The sequence below is a fragment of the Ovis canadensis genome, chromosome 19 (assembly GCF_042477335.2).
Source record: "Ovis canadensis isolate MfBH-ARS-UI-01 breed Bighorn chromosome 19, ARS-UI_OviCan_v2, whole genome shotgun sequence".
Taxonomy (NCBI): domain Eukaryota; kingdom Metazoa; phylum Chordata; class Mammalia; order Artiodactyla; family Bovidae; genus Ovis; species Ovis canadensis.
The window spans coordinates 47,336,564-47,353,415 of record NC_091263.1 but is presented as its reverse complement, the minus strand read 5'-3'; the positions used below and the strand labels follow the sequence as shown (position 1 = coordinate 47,353,415).

Below are 16,852 nucleotides of genomic sequence, written 5' to 3'. Positions count from 1 at the left end.
AGGAGGAGAAGGGGATGACAGAGGATGAGATGGTTAGATGGCATTACCGACTCAATGGACATGAGTTTGAGCAAGCTCCGGGAGTTGGTGATGGACCGGGAAGCCTGGTGTGCTGCAGTCCACGAAGTCACAAAGAGTTGGACACGACTGAGCGACTGAACTGAACTATACCTTTCATTTCATTCTAATTTTGCTTTTATTGTTTTAGAACTCATGACTCCCACATGAGTCATGAGGACTCCCACAAAGTCACTATGATCCTGTATTACAACTGATGTCACCCTTGTCTATGAGATTCAATGCTAGCAGTTGTAAGAACACTGACCAGCCATTCTCAGCCAGCAGAGAATACAGTCTACATTCCCCAGGCTCTACAGTAAACCAAATGCCATGTTTCTTTCCTAAGTGGATATTTGTTCTTTTAAAAAAAAAAAAAATCGGGTAATTTTGTTGTTTGGATGCTTCTGCCATTTAGTCTTCCATGTAAGCTATCTTCTGTCATGCCCTCAGCTGCCTTTCAACTTGGAAGCCTCATCTGCTAACTGTCTGGAGTTGAGTGCTGGAGGGGACAAAGGGCATAGTGGCAGGCAGCCAGGGAGGAGAGCCATAGCATCTTGACAGTTGGGCAGAGAAGACCAAAGTAAAAAACCAGTCGAAGGGACAACAGTGACTGATGGGTCCCAAGAAAATGTTAGTACAAACCTAGTCACATGCAATGTGCCACAGCCTCCAGCAAAGTATCACCACAAACACAGATACACAATTAAAACACAGCTCTGGAGACAAAGGAGATTAAATGCCCTGATCCAGCCCATCCCCTCTTCTTGGTGGTTGCCAGTTCTTCCCTTCCTGCCAAAAGCCTCATGTTTCTGTAAGTTGAGCTAGCTCTGAAAAAAACTCATAAAACCCCAATTAAAAAAAAAAAAGATTTATTAAAAATCAACCTCCTCTCATTTGCCTTTTATTCAGAAGAGACTTCAGGTTGCAAACTTCACATTTTTTTTTAACAGTGCAAGACAAAAGTCAAATCCACCAAAAGCTTTTCACTTCAGCAAACACAGGAGATAATTTTTTCCTCCAAGTGGTAGGAGAACACAAGAAGCCAGGCATCTGTGCAAAAACTTTCCATATCCCCTCAAGTACCGTAACTCCATCTACATCTCCGTCTTCTGGTCCTGACTAAACATTCAGTTATCCCCAGAATGGATGAAATCTTAAATCCACATCAGCTTTTAACATCTGCTGAGTCTTAACTATACAGAGATGAGATTCATGTATGTCGCCTGCCGACAGGATTACGATTTAAATCAGACTCAAAAGTACATGGACTTAGAAGCCACATTTTCCCTAGTCAATACAGACATCAGTCCAATGACAAAAAGAGGCAATATGCATGTTACGTGCTCCATACAACAAAATTTCCTCAACATCCATTTAAACAATGGATTCTTATGGGAGGGTGGTTTAGGGGTTTAGGATGGGGGCACACTTGCACTCGTGGCTGATTCATGTCGATGCATGGCAAAAACCACCACAATATTGTAAAGTAACTATCCTTCAATTAAAAGAAATTAATTTTAAGAAAAGTTCTCAGCCACAGAAAATGCATCTTATGCTCTAAAGGAAACTTACAGACATAATCAACATCAGTTTTTCATCCATAACACCTATCTAACCAACATTTAATTTGTATTTTGGGCCCAGGAATTTAAATTCATCTCCAGAATCATTCTATTTAGACAAATATCAGTGTATTACAAAACCTAAAACCTACCACCGAATAACATAGTCCTTTCTCTAAAAATTTTCATTTTAAAAATTTTAAATCAAAAGATGAGCTGTAAAAAGAAGTGTTAAGTCAAGTATGGTCTGAGGGGCTCTGTGGGGACTTGTCAGAAGTGAACATTATCAGGCTCCAGCCCAGACTCCCTGAACCAGCAACCCTGGAGGTGAGACATGGGAATCTGTATTTTAACAAAATCCTCCAGGTGATTCTTTGGCCACCTGATGCAAAGAGCCGACTCACTGGAAAAGGCCCTAATGCTGAGAAGGATTGAGGGCAGGAGGAGAAGGGGACGACAGAGGATGAGATGGCTGGATGGCATCACCCACACAATGAACATGAGTTTGGGTGAACTCCGGGAGTTGGTGATGGACAGGGAGGCCTGGCATGCTGCGGTTCATGGGGTCACAGAGTCAGACCCGACTGAGTGACTGAACTGAACTGAACTGTACCAGGTGATTCTTATGCACTGGTCCAAGTAATAATATTAAGAACTGCAATCATACCAGAATGGGGTTGGGGGGGAGGTATTACCAAGCAACAGTGATAATATGAAATAGACTTTTTAAAAATCCAAGATTTGCAGAGGACAAAAAATTTAAAAACTATAATCAGCAAGAACCCAATATTCATATTCCCTTGTCACTTCCTTCTCAGTAAATGAAGGCAGTGCAACTCATATATGGATGTAGTCAACCGCTTGTAAGTTCATGTCTATTTATGCTATGGTTCAGAAATATTTGAACTACACACATCTGATTTAGGATTCCAGAAGGATCCACCACCACCCCCACCCCCAGATGGAGGCTTATTTCTAGGCCTTTAGAATCAAATTAGAATATCCCTTCAGATACCTATTTGTGCAGACTTTAATTTCAAGTATATTTAAATGTCTTCGCATCTTGCTTTGGCTCATCACATCAAGCCAGGCCGCTTACGCTGTGTGATCACAATAATGAATAAACATGGGGTGCTTATAAAGGATGCGGGCACCACAAACCTGATCAATTGTTAATTCTCTAAAGTGACTATACGTGCTTTCTGTTGCAGTCACTTCATTAAGCTGTGTTTTTGGTGGGGGGAAAATAATGCCCAAGTCCTCTGCCCACTGTCTCTGTAAAGTAAAAATACGGTAATCACTCAGAGCCAGCTTAAGGCTTACCTTGCTCTTGATCATTTCCTTGTACTGTCTCAACCCACTACCACCCCCTGCCTCCAGTAAGGAATGAAACTGGCATGGCATTTTAAAAAACATGGGCTGCATGGTTACTAACTGCCAGAGGACTGGAGGCAGCACCACTATTCACAGCCAAAATAACCACAGTGTGTATTTACTGCCCTCTGTTTATTCTGATCATAGATCAGTTTCTCAATGAGCTTCTGACCCACATCTCAATCAAACTCCTCCGCGTGGCAGGGTGAGGACTTTCACAGCTTCTCTCTGGAATCAGCGTGTTTGTGACTCAGTTCTTAGCCGCTCCCAACCCCCATCCCTGGGCCCTACGCAGGCGCAGTCCAGTCAATCTTTCCTCAATTAGAAGAATGGATACTCTAGTGAGAGCACTGGCTCTACTGTCCTGCCTGGGTTCAAATCATGGCTCTTTCACAAGCTACCTGTGTGGCTTCCTGCCAATGTGCCTTACTTTTCTCATGCACAGGATGGGGACGATGACTATGGCTACCTTGGAGGGCTTGGTGTGTGTGTGGTGGGGGGGTATGGGAATTGAATGAGACAGTGCATCAAAATTCTCAGTGCAGTAAAAGGATACATTCTCTATGGAAAATAGGATGGCAGGTCTTCAAAAAATTTAAAACAGCATTACTATATGACCTAGGCATTCCACTTTCGAGTATTTACCCGAAAGAAATGAAAGCAAAGATTCCGACAGATATGTGTACACCCAACTGTGTAACACCTTTATTCGCAATAACCAAAAGGTGGACACTACCCGAGCATCCACGGATGGATGAATGGGTAAACAAAACATGGTGCATACACACAGGAGAATAGCATCCAAACTTAAAAAGTCAGGAATTCTGATACACACTACAACGCAGATGAACCTTGAAGACATCATGCTAAGTGAACTGAGCCAGTCGCAAAGAGATAAATACTGCAGGATTCTAGAGCAGCTCTATTTGTAAAGATACAAAACAGAATGGTAACTGCCAGGGGCTGGAGGGAGGGGAAATGCAGGGATGCTGTTTACTGAGTACAGAGTTTCCGTTTTCCAAGATGAACAGAGTTCTGAGGATGGATGGTGGTGGTGGCCGCTCAACAATGTGAATGGACTTACACATTTTAAAGCATATAGTTCAATGGTATTAAATAGGTAAACTTCTATTATTTGTATTTTAACACAATTTTTGTAAATGTTTGTTGGTGCAGTAGCCAGCAATATCCTTATTCAACAAACGATAAGTCATTGTTGCTACTATCATTTTTTAAAAGGTCAACAAAGAAAATATTTCAAACATCCCTTAATGTAATATGGCAAATACCAGCAGAAACTAGTGAAAGAGACATTTACTATCAAATGTTCAACTTCATGTAAAGGTCTCCTTATGCACCCCTTGCACATCACTCTTATCCCTATGTGCCCTTATTGGGGACGTTTAAATATTAACCTGTCAGTTTCCCAAATTTCCTTAGCTGAGCATCAGCCCCTAGGGCTTGAGGTGGTGGGAATTCAGCACACATGGAGACTGAGAGGTACCAGGGGACAGACTCACAGTCATACTGCAGCTTGGTTAATGGAGCTCTACGCTCCTGAGCTGACCTGACAGTCTGCAAAGAGCAGGACAGAACACAAAGAAGATAGGAGTTTTATCCTGGGAGGACTGAGCTCATGGTAACCAATTTTATGGCTCTTTTGATTTGAGTCCTGTGGATGTGTCCGTGTGAGAGAGAGAGAGAAGGAATTAACCCAGGAATACAGATGAAGAAAGCTGTGGGTCTCTGATGTGAAGCCCGGTTGCATAATCAGTTCTGAAAGCAGAGAAAAGGTAACAGATGTTTACATTACAATCTGGCTGCTTCTGGAAGAGCTGCCAAATGATTTAAATAGTAACGAAGACGGCAAGATCACCGGGCCCCAGTGACTTGTTCCCCCCACTGATACATTCAGAGAATTCACCCCAATAATATTTTCTTCAGATGGCCTCAATTAAACACCTCTTTGGATATATATTTTTTGGCTTTCAAGGTACTTTAAATCTCAAACTAGACATCAGAAAAAAAAAAAAGGTAGAACTCAAGGACTTATTCTAAGATTAATATCATGAAACTTGCTGCCTTTGGCAAAGAGGAAAGCATTTTAAAATGAATTTTTAAATAGAATAAGATACAGCCGTGAAAAAGAATGGCATACATACAGAATCAGCTCTTTTCACTGATTCATCATCCTTCCGAGACTGGCTGCAAAGCACAGATGGGTTCCACAAGACTGTGTATAAAACGGTCACAGTGCACAGGAGGTCTCCACTGCTGGGGAAATTTCGCCCGACCACATGGCTATCAGCCTCCTTCCCCAGCAGTGGATTCACCAAGGGCCCTCCAGGAGACCTTTGCCAAGTAAACAAACCAGCACACACCTTATATGAGGGATGACCCCATTTATCTAAAGTGATTTGGTCTAAATGTCTGTATGTGGAGAAAAGCAGGAGGGAATTGGAAATACATTTACTGCTATATGAAAAGGATCTATTTCAATGGCAAAATTGGGTTCCTTTCTCTTTCCATTTTATACCCTTCTACAGTATGTAAATTTTCTACCCCAAACATGTATTATCTTTATAAATGTATTAGAGAGAAACAGAGAGAGAACTGTACAAAACAGAAGCCTAGCGTGATTAAAAGAATCCTGGGTTTGCATTTAGAGATCTAGGTTCCCTGCCAGAAACAGGGAGCTGGGGACACTGGATAAGCCATTTCAAAACACTGGGCCCAGAAAAGTGTACTTCAGCAGGGTTTCTCAACCTCAGCACTCTTGACATTTCGGGCTAGAGTGTTCTCTGCTGTAGAGGCCATGTTGTGCATTATAGGAAGTTGAGCAGTATCTGTGGCCTCTACTTACTAGAGACCCACATAACCCCAGCCCAATGTGGAACACCAAAGGTGACTCCAGACATGGCCAAATGGTCCTGAGGGGGCAAAACTGCCCCCTAGTTGAGAACCACTGCCCTAGATGATTTCAGTTTCTTCCTTGCTGGAAACCTTCCTTGATTATCTCAGGAGCTATGTCTACAGTCTGAGGTTTTAGGTGATGGAGAAGGAAGTGCCTTTGTTATAACAAGGACATGCCAATATTTTAATGATTCATTAAAGCACAGGATAATATTAAATTGAATAAAGGAATAAAACCATAAATTTTCAGAGAAAACTTAAGGATACACAACATAGATGTAAACCTAAGAGAATTCAAGCAGACATAATTAATGGTCATCAAAAAACTAACAATAAAAGCAATGCTAGATTTTGACAGTTCCACTTTTAGTTAAGACAACTGAAATCCTGCAGAAATGTTTGACTGGTATCTAGCTTGGAATGAACTTACAGTACTAACAAAGGCAACATAGACTATTTTTTCTGCAATGCGTACTTTTATTTTAAAAGAATCCCATTGTTCTCTCTTTATAAGAAATATAAACATATCTTCCTCTTTCTAAAAGGGATTATGCTACTCTTCTGTACTAACAATAATACAAATAATCTCTTAAAATAAAACAAATGAGCCACATCTTTAGTGTCTTTCTAAATACACCATGTTACTTTTATTTGGCATTGTATTAACAAGAATTCCCTAATATCTGATGCTACTGTATTTCTGAATGAAAATTATTTATGCTCATGCTAATAACTTGCTACTGTATGATCCTGACATCTTTTGAATTAAAAAGAATGCCAAAGAGTCAATGTGGTTTTACATGAATGACCTTTGAAAATCAGTAGTTCAATCCATACAGAGAAAGGCATTTATTAACCCTATACCTGGTACACACTAAGTGTTCAACAAAGGTAAGATGCCATTATCAATATTCATGATCATACTTAAAAAAGAGTATTATTCCAAATGACTGGTTTGGCTGCACAGCGACTAGAAAGCACAAAGTATGAAGGAAGAGATTATCACACAATAAATAAATGTCCTGAGTTCTTAGACCTTAAGTGATGCCTCAGCATCGTTTTATCATCCTTGTCTTTCCCTGCGCTCAGGTCCAAATTGAGTCACCTTACCCACTCCTCCTCCACCATCACCTCTCAGTTAAATGTCTCTTTTACAATTACAATACTAAGCTACCAGGAAGTGACCCAAGCTAACTGCTGCATATAGTTATCAAATCTCTGAGTCGGGTTCAACGAACATAATGCTCTAACTAAGACTCAATAACGGAGAAGTGGATGTGGTCCTCCTTCCACAGAGAGCTAAAATGTGGGTCCTAGCACATTACTAATGCCATTCCCTGCAGATTTTCACCAGAAAGCACAGTGGGCTAGGAGTAAGGATTCAGGGGTCTAAGCCCACAGTGGATCCAAGTCACAACAGCTACTTTTGATCTTCTGGAAAAAGGAACTCTGAGATACTTTTCAGATTCAAACTTCTGCTTGCCTTGGACTCTCCCCTTAAACCACACTGCACAGTTAAATTTATGTTAAAAATAAAACCCAAGAACCTTCTTAACTGACTTTATGGAGGAAAGTAGATTTAACTTTAATAGCTACTGCAAAACAGAAGAGTTACTTTTATTTTTTTCAATAGATATTAAAAACATGGGAAGCCAAAGTTAATTTTACGCTGTGAGCAGCGGGTTGCCAGAGTTCACAAAATGAGTTGGCTATTATTGTAAAACCAAATTCCTCACACCCATTCAAGCCTATATAAGTAAGGGCTGCCTAGGAAGGATCTGAACTTCTATTAGTGTTTTCAAAACAAATAATTATGAAGTCATTAAGGTAGACAAAATTGTTTCACCAACCCCTTCACCCCTTCATAGACATCTTTTTCTATTGCCTGTCCCCCTACCCTCAATCCTGAATCTGTTTGACAGAATGAAGAACACTATTTGATCTCCCAGTCATTTATGATTGACTGCGAGATTTGTAGGTACACTGGTAACCCTAGCAGATTCATACCCAACACTTGATGAAAAGCACACATGTACGCAAACAAGTGAGTCCATCACCTAGATGTTCCACCTATTTCAAAGAAACAAAAAAATCAAAAGCTTAGTCCATTTACTATGATGTCTCTCCATCAGTAAAGAAACAGAGCCAAAATGCAGGGTGAAAAATTTCCAAAGAAGAAAGCAAAAGGGGGAAAATGTACTTATGCAAATTCTAAAGAGATCTATAAGACTGCAATCTGAGAATTTTATTATTAAGCTAAGCTTCTTAGTGTAGAAATCCCCAAAACTCTCCAACTGGGCAGCTAATTGAGAGTTAGGAAGAACCAAAGGACTTCCCTCTTTCTCTGATTCATCACAGGCAATATAGAAACCCTTGCTGAATATGATAATGTGAATTTTGTGAATGCATGTTCAAATCAGATAGAGGATTGGCTGGTGATGATGTCATACCCAAGGGTTAATCTCCATTGAATGCAGTTTTAATACCATATACATACCATACACACCAATACATCATTTACATAACAGTATTATATTAAGTGTACCAACAAATGAACTGTGCAGATAATAAAAGCAGCTATTAGAGAAAGGCTATGTGCCACTGAAAAGTAGGTAAGGGGACAAAGAATCTCTGTGTCTGTGTGTGACTAAATGGAACTAGGTCATCAAACAAAACACATCTCTAAAAGGAGTCAAAAAATGAATATTGAAATTTAAGTGACTTCAGAAAATTCTAGAACCAGATGTATGGAAAAGTTCCCTCAAATGAAAAACTATTCAGTAATCAAGTTGAGATATTTGTGTGCATGTTTGTGGGAGAAGAAAACACAAATTAGCCATTCAAAAATAAGTGAACTGGCAGCCACTGCTTATCTGGTAAGAACAATTTTCTTATCTTTTAACAGGGAAAACTGGCCACGTCAAATCATGACTTACAACCTTATAATACATTTCAAAGTGTCAAAGGGGAGTTAAGATGGTACAGAGGGAAGAGAACAAGGTCGTCCAAAGCTGAAAAATGAGATAGAAGAACTGAGGAAGAAAATCTTGAAATCCATTTTTTGGACATGAGAATATTGATCAAGAAATGCCTACACAGATAAAGAAAGCTTTTTGCACAAATGAGCAATGTCCACTCACACGGTCAGTTTGGGAGAACATAAGTCATCATTAGTCGTAATGATTCTGAAAACTGCTCTCACTCCGCCTTATTAAGATCTGTGTTTCCAATCCAAAGGCAGTGCTGGGCTTACACACTGATTTACAACCACAAACAGCAGAAATGCTCCTCATTGTAAAACCCACAGTGAGCTGTTGAAGAATTCTGCAAGTCACACATCTGTCCTTAAATGACTGAGCGCAAAGCACAGGAACATCCATATCAGGAAATGGATGTTCTTAAATTATTTTAGCCTTTTTCTGTTTGCTTTGAAACCCGGGTCCTGCCTGAACAGGACTCAGACACACAAACTCACTGTCCCTCAGCAAGTGACCTGGAAGGAAGGCAAGTCTGACCAGGAAGCTGAACCGTCATCGTAGACCAATTTGGGCATATGGGTCTGCAGGTATGGGCTTTAGGTTGCTGAATCCCCAGACCACGGATATTACAGAAAGAATCAGGCCACGGCTTTGAATGTCTCTTTTCCCACGCTCCAGGGTCACTTGTCACATCACATCAACCTTGCCCGTCTCAGAGGGACGGTGGTTGAAAAGTTAAAGAGGAACCGAGTACACGGATACAGACACTTCCTCAAGGGGGTCCTAAAATCCTATGTGGGGGATGGGCACGGGGTAGGTTTCAGCGAGTAACCATGAACTCGTGTAAGCACATCTGGCTGAGGAGTTGCTTCACAGCTTAGCTAAGGTTCTCACGGGGGTCTGTGGAGCTCCCAAACGTTAAGTGATGCTGATTCAGGAGAAAAACGCACCAGTAGCACCGTGTCTGGCCTGGGTTGTCTCCCTAGGTGCAGGTTATCAGGCTTTCCACTTCATCGTCCCCGAGGAAAGAGAACATGGCTTAAGGTTAAGGATGCCCTCCCTTCCAGGGGCTACCTGACAGAGCAAAGGAAGCAACAGCGGACGAAACCGAAAAAGACGGGAAGAAATCTAAGCACGCCGGCTTGGTGGACAAATGCTAGATACCTAAGGTGGGAAGGGACGGTACTTCTAGACCCGCTCCACTTCTCCCCTTGCGTGGGAAGCTTCGCGCTCACAGCTGCAAGTTGCGCCCTGGATCACACAGCGTCCTCCCAGCAAGAGCCGGGCAAGCAGGAAATCAGCTGTAGGCTAACCCGCTCCCTCCTTCAAGCTCCTGTAAAGATACCGGCTCAGACTTTTTCAAAACAAGGACTCGCGGTCAGTTCGCCCTCTGCCTCTACATACCAATCCATCAAGTGACCTCTCAGCCATTCAAGGAGCACCCTCGGGATCTCTGAGTGACAGACACAAACCCTGAAGTTGGAAGCGTGCCACACACACCCCGCTTCTTAGCGCGGTTTCCAACTTTGGGGTGCACGGCAGCCTCCGCACAGGAGGTCACTCCCGCAGTCCAGAGCGCCAGGATGAGCGGGAGGAGGCAAGTCGGTATCGCCGGAGAGGCAGCTGCTGCCCAGGAAACAGACCGTGAGCAAAGGGTCCCAAGTCACCCCAACCCCATCCTCCTCCTTGCCCTTTCATCCTTCCTCACTCAGCTAAAGCCGGCAGCCAAGTCTGAAACTGTGCGTGCAGAGCGACACACCGATTTCCCTCCGCACCCGAGCCAGAGGACGCTCACCGTGCCGCCTCCCCGCAGACATCCCCACAGAGGCCCATCACCTCCGCAGGCTCGCTCTGAAAGGAAACTCCCAAGTCTCTCCGAAGACAAGTCCGAAACTGCATCTGGAGAACAAACGTCTGCGGAAGCAGCAGCTGCGACTCCACTCCTGGGGTCTGGCAACAGTCTCGGTGCGCCCCGTCCAGGGCGGCGCGCAGCCAGCAGTGCAGCAGAGCCAGGCTAGCAAGCCCACGGGGAGGGCAGGGCCACCGCGGGTCACGGTGATTGGCCAGGCTGGTTGGCTGCCCCCGCCCCCGCCCCGCCTGGTGGTCCACGTGGGTCGGCCCTCTACCCGGCCTGCACTCCCGCTCCGTCCGGGTGCTCCCAAGCATCGGACTCCGCGCGCCTCTCCCTAGCGCCTCGCTGTGGTCATCACTCAGCAGGTGCTAGGGAAAGCTCTTCCTTCTGAAGAGCTGAGCGCCTCGTGGAGCCCTGCATCACACAGGAATTTAGGGCTCAGCTACCAGCTGAAACAATCCCCCTACATGGTTTCTCCATCGGAGGACCCAAGGCAGCTTGCAGTTTTCCTTAACATCCCTGAGCATAGCACATGCATAATTAATCCACCTTCTTTTGTAACTTGCTTGCAAGGAAAAGGAGGGAAATCTGCACAGCGATCACCTGAACACTTTATTTTAAAAAATCATGAAAGTACCGCTAAGGCTTCTTTGCCTGGAATCCCACACCAAATCCTCTTCCTTCTCCCGTCCCCAAGTAACAGTCATAATCCGTGACTTAATACTTACATAGTATTCATTTTACAGAGAATACCTTATCTGATCTTCATTTTATACACCAAAAAACAGAGACATTACATAATTTACTGAAGATCACACAGTTAATCAGTGGTCCCTGTGTAATTTGAACCTTGGAAGTCTGGTTGCAGAATCCATGTTCTTTGATATTCAAAGTGCAATCCCAGAGATGCATCCCCTGAGAACTTGTTAAGAATGAAGACTTTCAGACCCCACCCCGAAACAGCATCTTCATTTTAACAAGATCCCCAGGTGACTGGTATCTGAATAACGTTTGAAGAGCACTGTTCTATATCACTGTGCTGTTCACTGTCATTGGTTTGCCTTATCATCCTCTGGTCCTTTCACCCTGCAGTGATCATTATGCATCATTTTGCCCCAGATGTACACAGATTATATTTGCCCTTCTCTGAGCCTACTGCTTGCGCCACTACAAGCCTCCTGCCTCTGCTCCCTATTCCTTTGTTCTACGAGACACCCATCATGCCATATTATTTTATGTATCATTTAACCTTTTCAATCCTTTGTCCTTTTACTCTGATTTGGGGGCTCTGTAAGCCAAGATTATTACCAAGTTGTCACCAGTCTAAAAGGGAATTCAAGTATCAGAGACAGAAACTTATCTCTGAGGAGTTGCTCAGCACTGAGATTCTATGAAGGTCAAGGGCAGATCCAAGGAAAACCTGAAACTACATGCCAAGAGATGCCAGAGTGCTCCTGATGGCATTCATTCAGTCAGTCAGTCAGTGGAACTGATGGCATACTCTGGGTCTGGTGCTGGTATATACAGACATAACAGAAGTAAATGAAACAGTAAAAATTTCTGCCCTCATACAGCTTAACTTCTACTGAGGGGAGACAGCAATAAACACCACACATAAGTGAAGTACAGAGTATGGTAGAAAGTGTGCAACAGAGAGAAATGAAGTGCAGGAAGGGAAGTGAGCACCAAGAGGTCATGATTTAAAATGTAGGAATCAGGCTAGTTTTCACTGAGATGGTAATATGGGGACAAAGACTTAGAAGAGCTGAGGGTGGGAGTCATTTTGAAGAACTCTACAGCCATTCAATCACCAAATACTGATTGACTGAGCACTAAGCTAACCAGGTGTGCTAAGCACGGTTCTGGCATGGGTCTGTGTGTTTATTTAAGCCCTCCTGTATTTCATATGTCCAAGTTTCCCTGAACTGAAATTTTCTCATCCTGGTAGAGAAAAACACATAAGCAATTTTATGTGGCTAAACCCACTATCATATTTTTCCATCCTGGGTGCTCAGGATTGTTAGGGGTTTCATACACTAATGTCCTAACCCCCAGTACCTTGGAATGCAACCTTACTTGGAGAAAGTTCTTTACAAAAGTAATCAAATTAAAATGAAGTGATTAGGTAAGACAATATGACTAGTGTCCTTATAAAATGGGGAAATTTGGAGAAAGACGCAAAAGAAAGCACCACCAGGTGAAGGTGAACACAGAGACGGGATGATGTTTTTATAAGGCAAGCAATGCCAAAGATTGCAGACAAACCTCCAGCAGAAGAGAGAAGCGTGGAACAGACTATTTTGCTTTGAGCCCTCAGAGGCAACCAACTTGACCAACTTCTTGATCTCAAATGACTACCTTCAGAACTATTTGGCTACCCAATGTAGCACTTTGTTACAGCAGGACTAAAAAACTAACAAAAGTGTATTTCTAAGGTATGATGCTAAAGTTTAAGTGACTCATGATAAATTTCTAATGACTGATGATGCCTTTTGTGTAATATAGCAAGAAGCCAAAGTGATCTGAGGTGAGATTTACCAACCAAATCACCACAAGAAAAGACAAATTATGTTTTAAAGCCAAAGGTGTCCCAATTATTCAATCATTTCTCATCTATTTATCAAATGCCTAGTATATGTCAGGCTGTGAGATACAGTCACAAATAAGACAGATGTGGTCCCTGCTCTCAGGTGACATCATTATGGAGAGAGTTAAATGGTAAACAAATCAACAAACATGTAAACAAGCTAATTTCAGACCAGAATAAATGCTTAAAAGAAAAGACAGTAAGGCTAGAGGAATAAAGGGATGGGGGGGGTGGGTTTAATTTCCAATGGCTACCCAGGGAAGGGTCCTGTGAGGGGGTGACACCTGCAACAAACACTTCCATAACAGAAGACCATCCAAGCAAAGATCTGGCAAAAACAGGTCCAGGCGGAGATAACAATTGCTCATCTCTTTTTGAATTTATTTTTATTTTTGGCTGCACTGGCTCTTCATTACTGGGCTTGGGCTTTCTCTAGTTGCAGCAAGCAGGGGCTACTCTCTGGTTGCAGTGCCGGGCTTCTCATTGCATTCATTTCTCTCGTTGTGGAGCACTGGCTCAGTAGTTGTGACACGGGCTTAGTCGCTCTGGGGCATGTGGGATCTTTCTCGAAAAGAATCAAACCCATGTCCCCTGCCTTGGCAGGCAGACTCTTAACCTGTGACCACTAGGGAAATCCATAACTCCTCTTGTAAGGAAATATCCTTGCCATCCATTTCTTCACACCCTTCCTTTCTCTCTTTGCTACCCACGCTGCACCCTTTGAGGATGTACAAAATCAATGTCTTTCTCATAAAAATGGGGCCAAGGTGTTTATTTTCTTCTGTAAAAACCTGGGGAGGTCATGCCAACAGGGTTTTAGATGTTCACACACTCTCACAAAACATCCCAGGATGTGCCTGTGTGTTTGCAGGTAGTGACATCACATGACTAAGATGCTGCGTTTATCTTCCTCATTTGTATAACATCCAGAATACAACTGGGGAATGTCCTAGTGCTTAATCAATACGCTGATGAGTGACTGTGCCTTCAAAATAACATTCCGACTCTACAAGGCCTATTTATAAAATCCTCTGATTATCAAGGGAAGCTTCAGTTTTCAGCTTTTGTAATGCTCATGTACTTTGAAGGCAATTTTTACTTAGGAGGCTAATAAGTAACAGCTAATATTAATCAGAGGCTTGTGTGTGGCTCACTCTGCTAAGCACATCTCATGGATTATTATCCCCACCACCCTACAAGGGAAAGTCTATGACATCCTCTTCACAAATGAGAAAACTGGGGCTCAGAAAAATGAAGTAATAGGCCCAGGGCTGAAACCACTATTAAATGGCAGACTTACAGCTCAAGCTGGTCTCTTTCCCTAGAAGGCTTGCACTAGGGTGGGTGAGCAGAAAGCAAAAAGCATTTGTCTATTCTTTTGCTTTTGTCTGTAAGATTTTCATAGCACTGTTTTCTAACTTTTTTTTTTACATGCCAGCCCTCAAGCTTTCAAGTTCACTTTTCTAACCAGATACTTGCTTTGCTTACCCTTGCTTCAAACCAGGAACTGTAAGAACTTTGATAAATGAAATGACAGATACACTTTTTGTTTTCAGCCTGTCTGTTTTTCAGCATCCTCTGAGGAAATGGGAGTCAAGCTTCTTAGACATCAGTCTACTTTGACAGACATCCGTATCACACACGCTGACAGATCCCGAGCACAAAGGGAGTCCCTCCCCTCACTCAACTCACAGGGAACATCGTGCCCCCTGCCAGACCCAATGCTGTGTGTGATGCTAGCTCTGAGTCTCTTTCCACAGATACTAACAGATCCTCTTGCCTGAGAGTGAAGACCTAAAAATGGCTTCAGCTGGTCTTTGTGAATTGCTTTCCATTCCCAGTCCTGGTCAGTGAGAAAGCCTGGGGAACTTGCAGAGGTGAAGAGATGAGAGGTACGCCTCCTTGGATCCTCGATTCCCCTGCCACACTAAGGAAACGGGCGGCCCTTCTGGCAGTTGCATGACTTCCTGCCTGGGATGGCGTGGTCAGGCTTGCTCTGAACTGCTGGAACTCAGACAAGGTGTCTGGTCTTCACTTTGGAAGGCTCAGGTGGGTCTCCCTATCTTTCCCTTTGCTGAGCACAATTGCTTCAGTAATTTATGCCCTGGAAAAGCACAGCACTTCGGAGCAAATCAGCATAAGAAGGATTTATAAAACCACAGTGGGAAGGTATTTTCAGAGATCGCACAAGAGCTGGTGCATGGAGCACTATGAGCTTGTTCCAAGTAGGACCAGCCTCAGGGAAAATCACCAGAGAAATAAGGCTCCTTCTTGGACCCTTTCTTCTTGTCCCCTCCATCCAGCATCTCCCAGTAGGGTCATACTCCTCCTTAGCGACACAGAAGACTGCTGCTGTCATTCCTTACTTCATTATTTCATTGATTCTTTTATTAATTCATATAAGGCTCTGTTTGTCAAAGATGTATTTGTGTCTCCGTGTTTACATCAGCATTATGCACAACAGGGAGAAGCAACCCAAGTAGTGTCCATGAATGGATAAATAAAACGTAGCACAGATATACCATGTAGTGTCACCCAGCCTTTAAAGGGAAGGAAATCGCTACACAAGCTACAAGGATGAACCCTGAGGACATTACGCTAAGTGACATAAACCACTAACAAAAAGACAAGAGCTGTAGAATGTCTTGTATGTGAGGTACCCAGAGCAGCCAAACTTATAGAAACAGAAAGTAGGATGGGGTGGAAAGGTGGTGGGGAGAACAGAGAGTTAGTGTTTAATGGGTACAGAGTTTCAGCTCTGCAAGAAGAGAAGTGTGTGGGGATGGATGGAGGAGATGGCTGCGTACCAGTGTGAAGGGAGTTAACGTCACCCAACTATGCCCTTAAAAATGGTGGTGAATAAATTTCACTTTATGTGTATTTAACCACAATTAAAAACATGTTCCAAATCTAATTTGAAAATTTTCCTAAATCAACCAAAAATGGAAAAAATGAAACGCTTAAAATGTGATATGTGATGCTATTTAAGATATGTGATTCTATTTCTGTTGTATCACAACTTAACAGACTTAGACTAAACACACCTTCACATAACAACAACAAAAAATTATTTTCATCTTTGCATGTGTGCTAGACATCGTACCAGACACTCAAGATGCTGTTTAAAAGACACCCATGGGACTTATCTGCTGGTCCCGCTGCGAAGACTCCATGCTCCCAACGCAAGGGGCCCAGGACAGATCCCTGGTTAGGGAACTCTATCCCACATGCTGCCAGCTAAGAGTTGCCATGTCACAACTAAAGATCCTGCGTGCCACAACTAAATAAATCCCATACAGCCAAATAAATACATATTTTTTAAAAAAAGGTGGTGGTTCAGGGGTAAAGAGTCTGCCTGCAAAGCAGGAGACCCGGGTTCAATCCCTGGGTCAGGAGGATCCCCTGGAGAAGGAAATGGCAACCCACTCCAGCATTCTTGCCTGGAAAATCCCATGGACAGAGAAGCGTAGTAGGCTACAGTCCACAGGGGTCCCAAAGAGTCAGACACGACTGAGCGACTTCACTT

General features: G+C 43.0%; 1 protein-coding gene across 4 annotated transcripts in view; it reads right to left on the bottom strand.

Moving 5' to 3' along the window:
* TAFA4 (TAFA chemokine like family member 4) overlaps nucleotides 1-16,852 on the bottom strand; it is a 219,572-nt gene that overhangs the window by 168,576 nt on the left and 34,144 nt on the right. For 2 of the 4 annotated variants that reach the window (XM_069561696.1, XM_069561695.1), the window contains exon 1: nucleotides 10,683-10,926. The exons of the other annotated variants lie outside the window; for them this stretch is intronic. The gene's annotated coding sequence lies outside the window, so the exon portion shown is untranslated. Of the gene's footprint in view, nucleotides 1-10,682; nucleotides 10,927-16,852 lie in introns of those variants that run through there. 4 annotated transcript variants of the gene reach the window in all.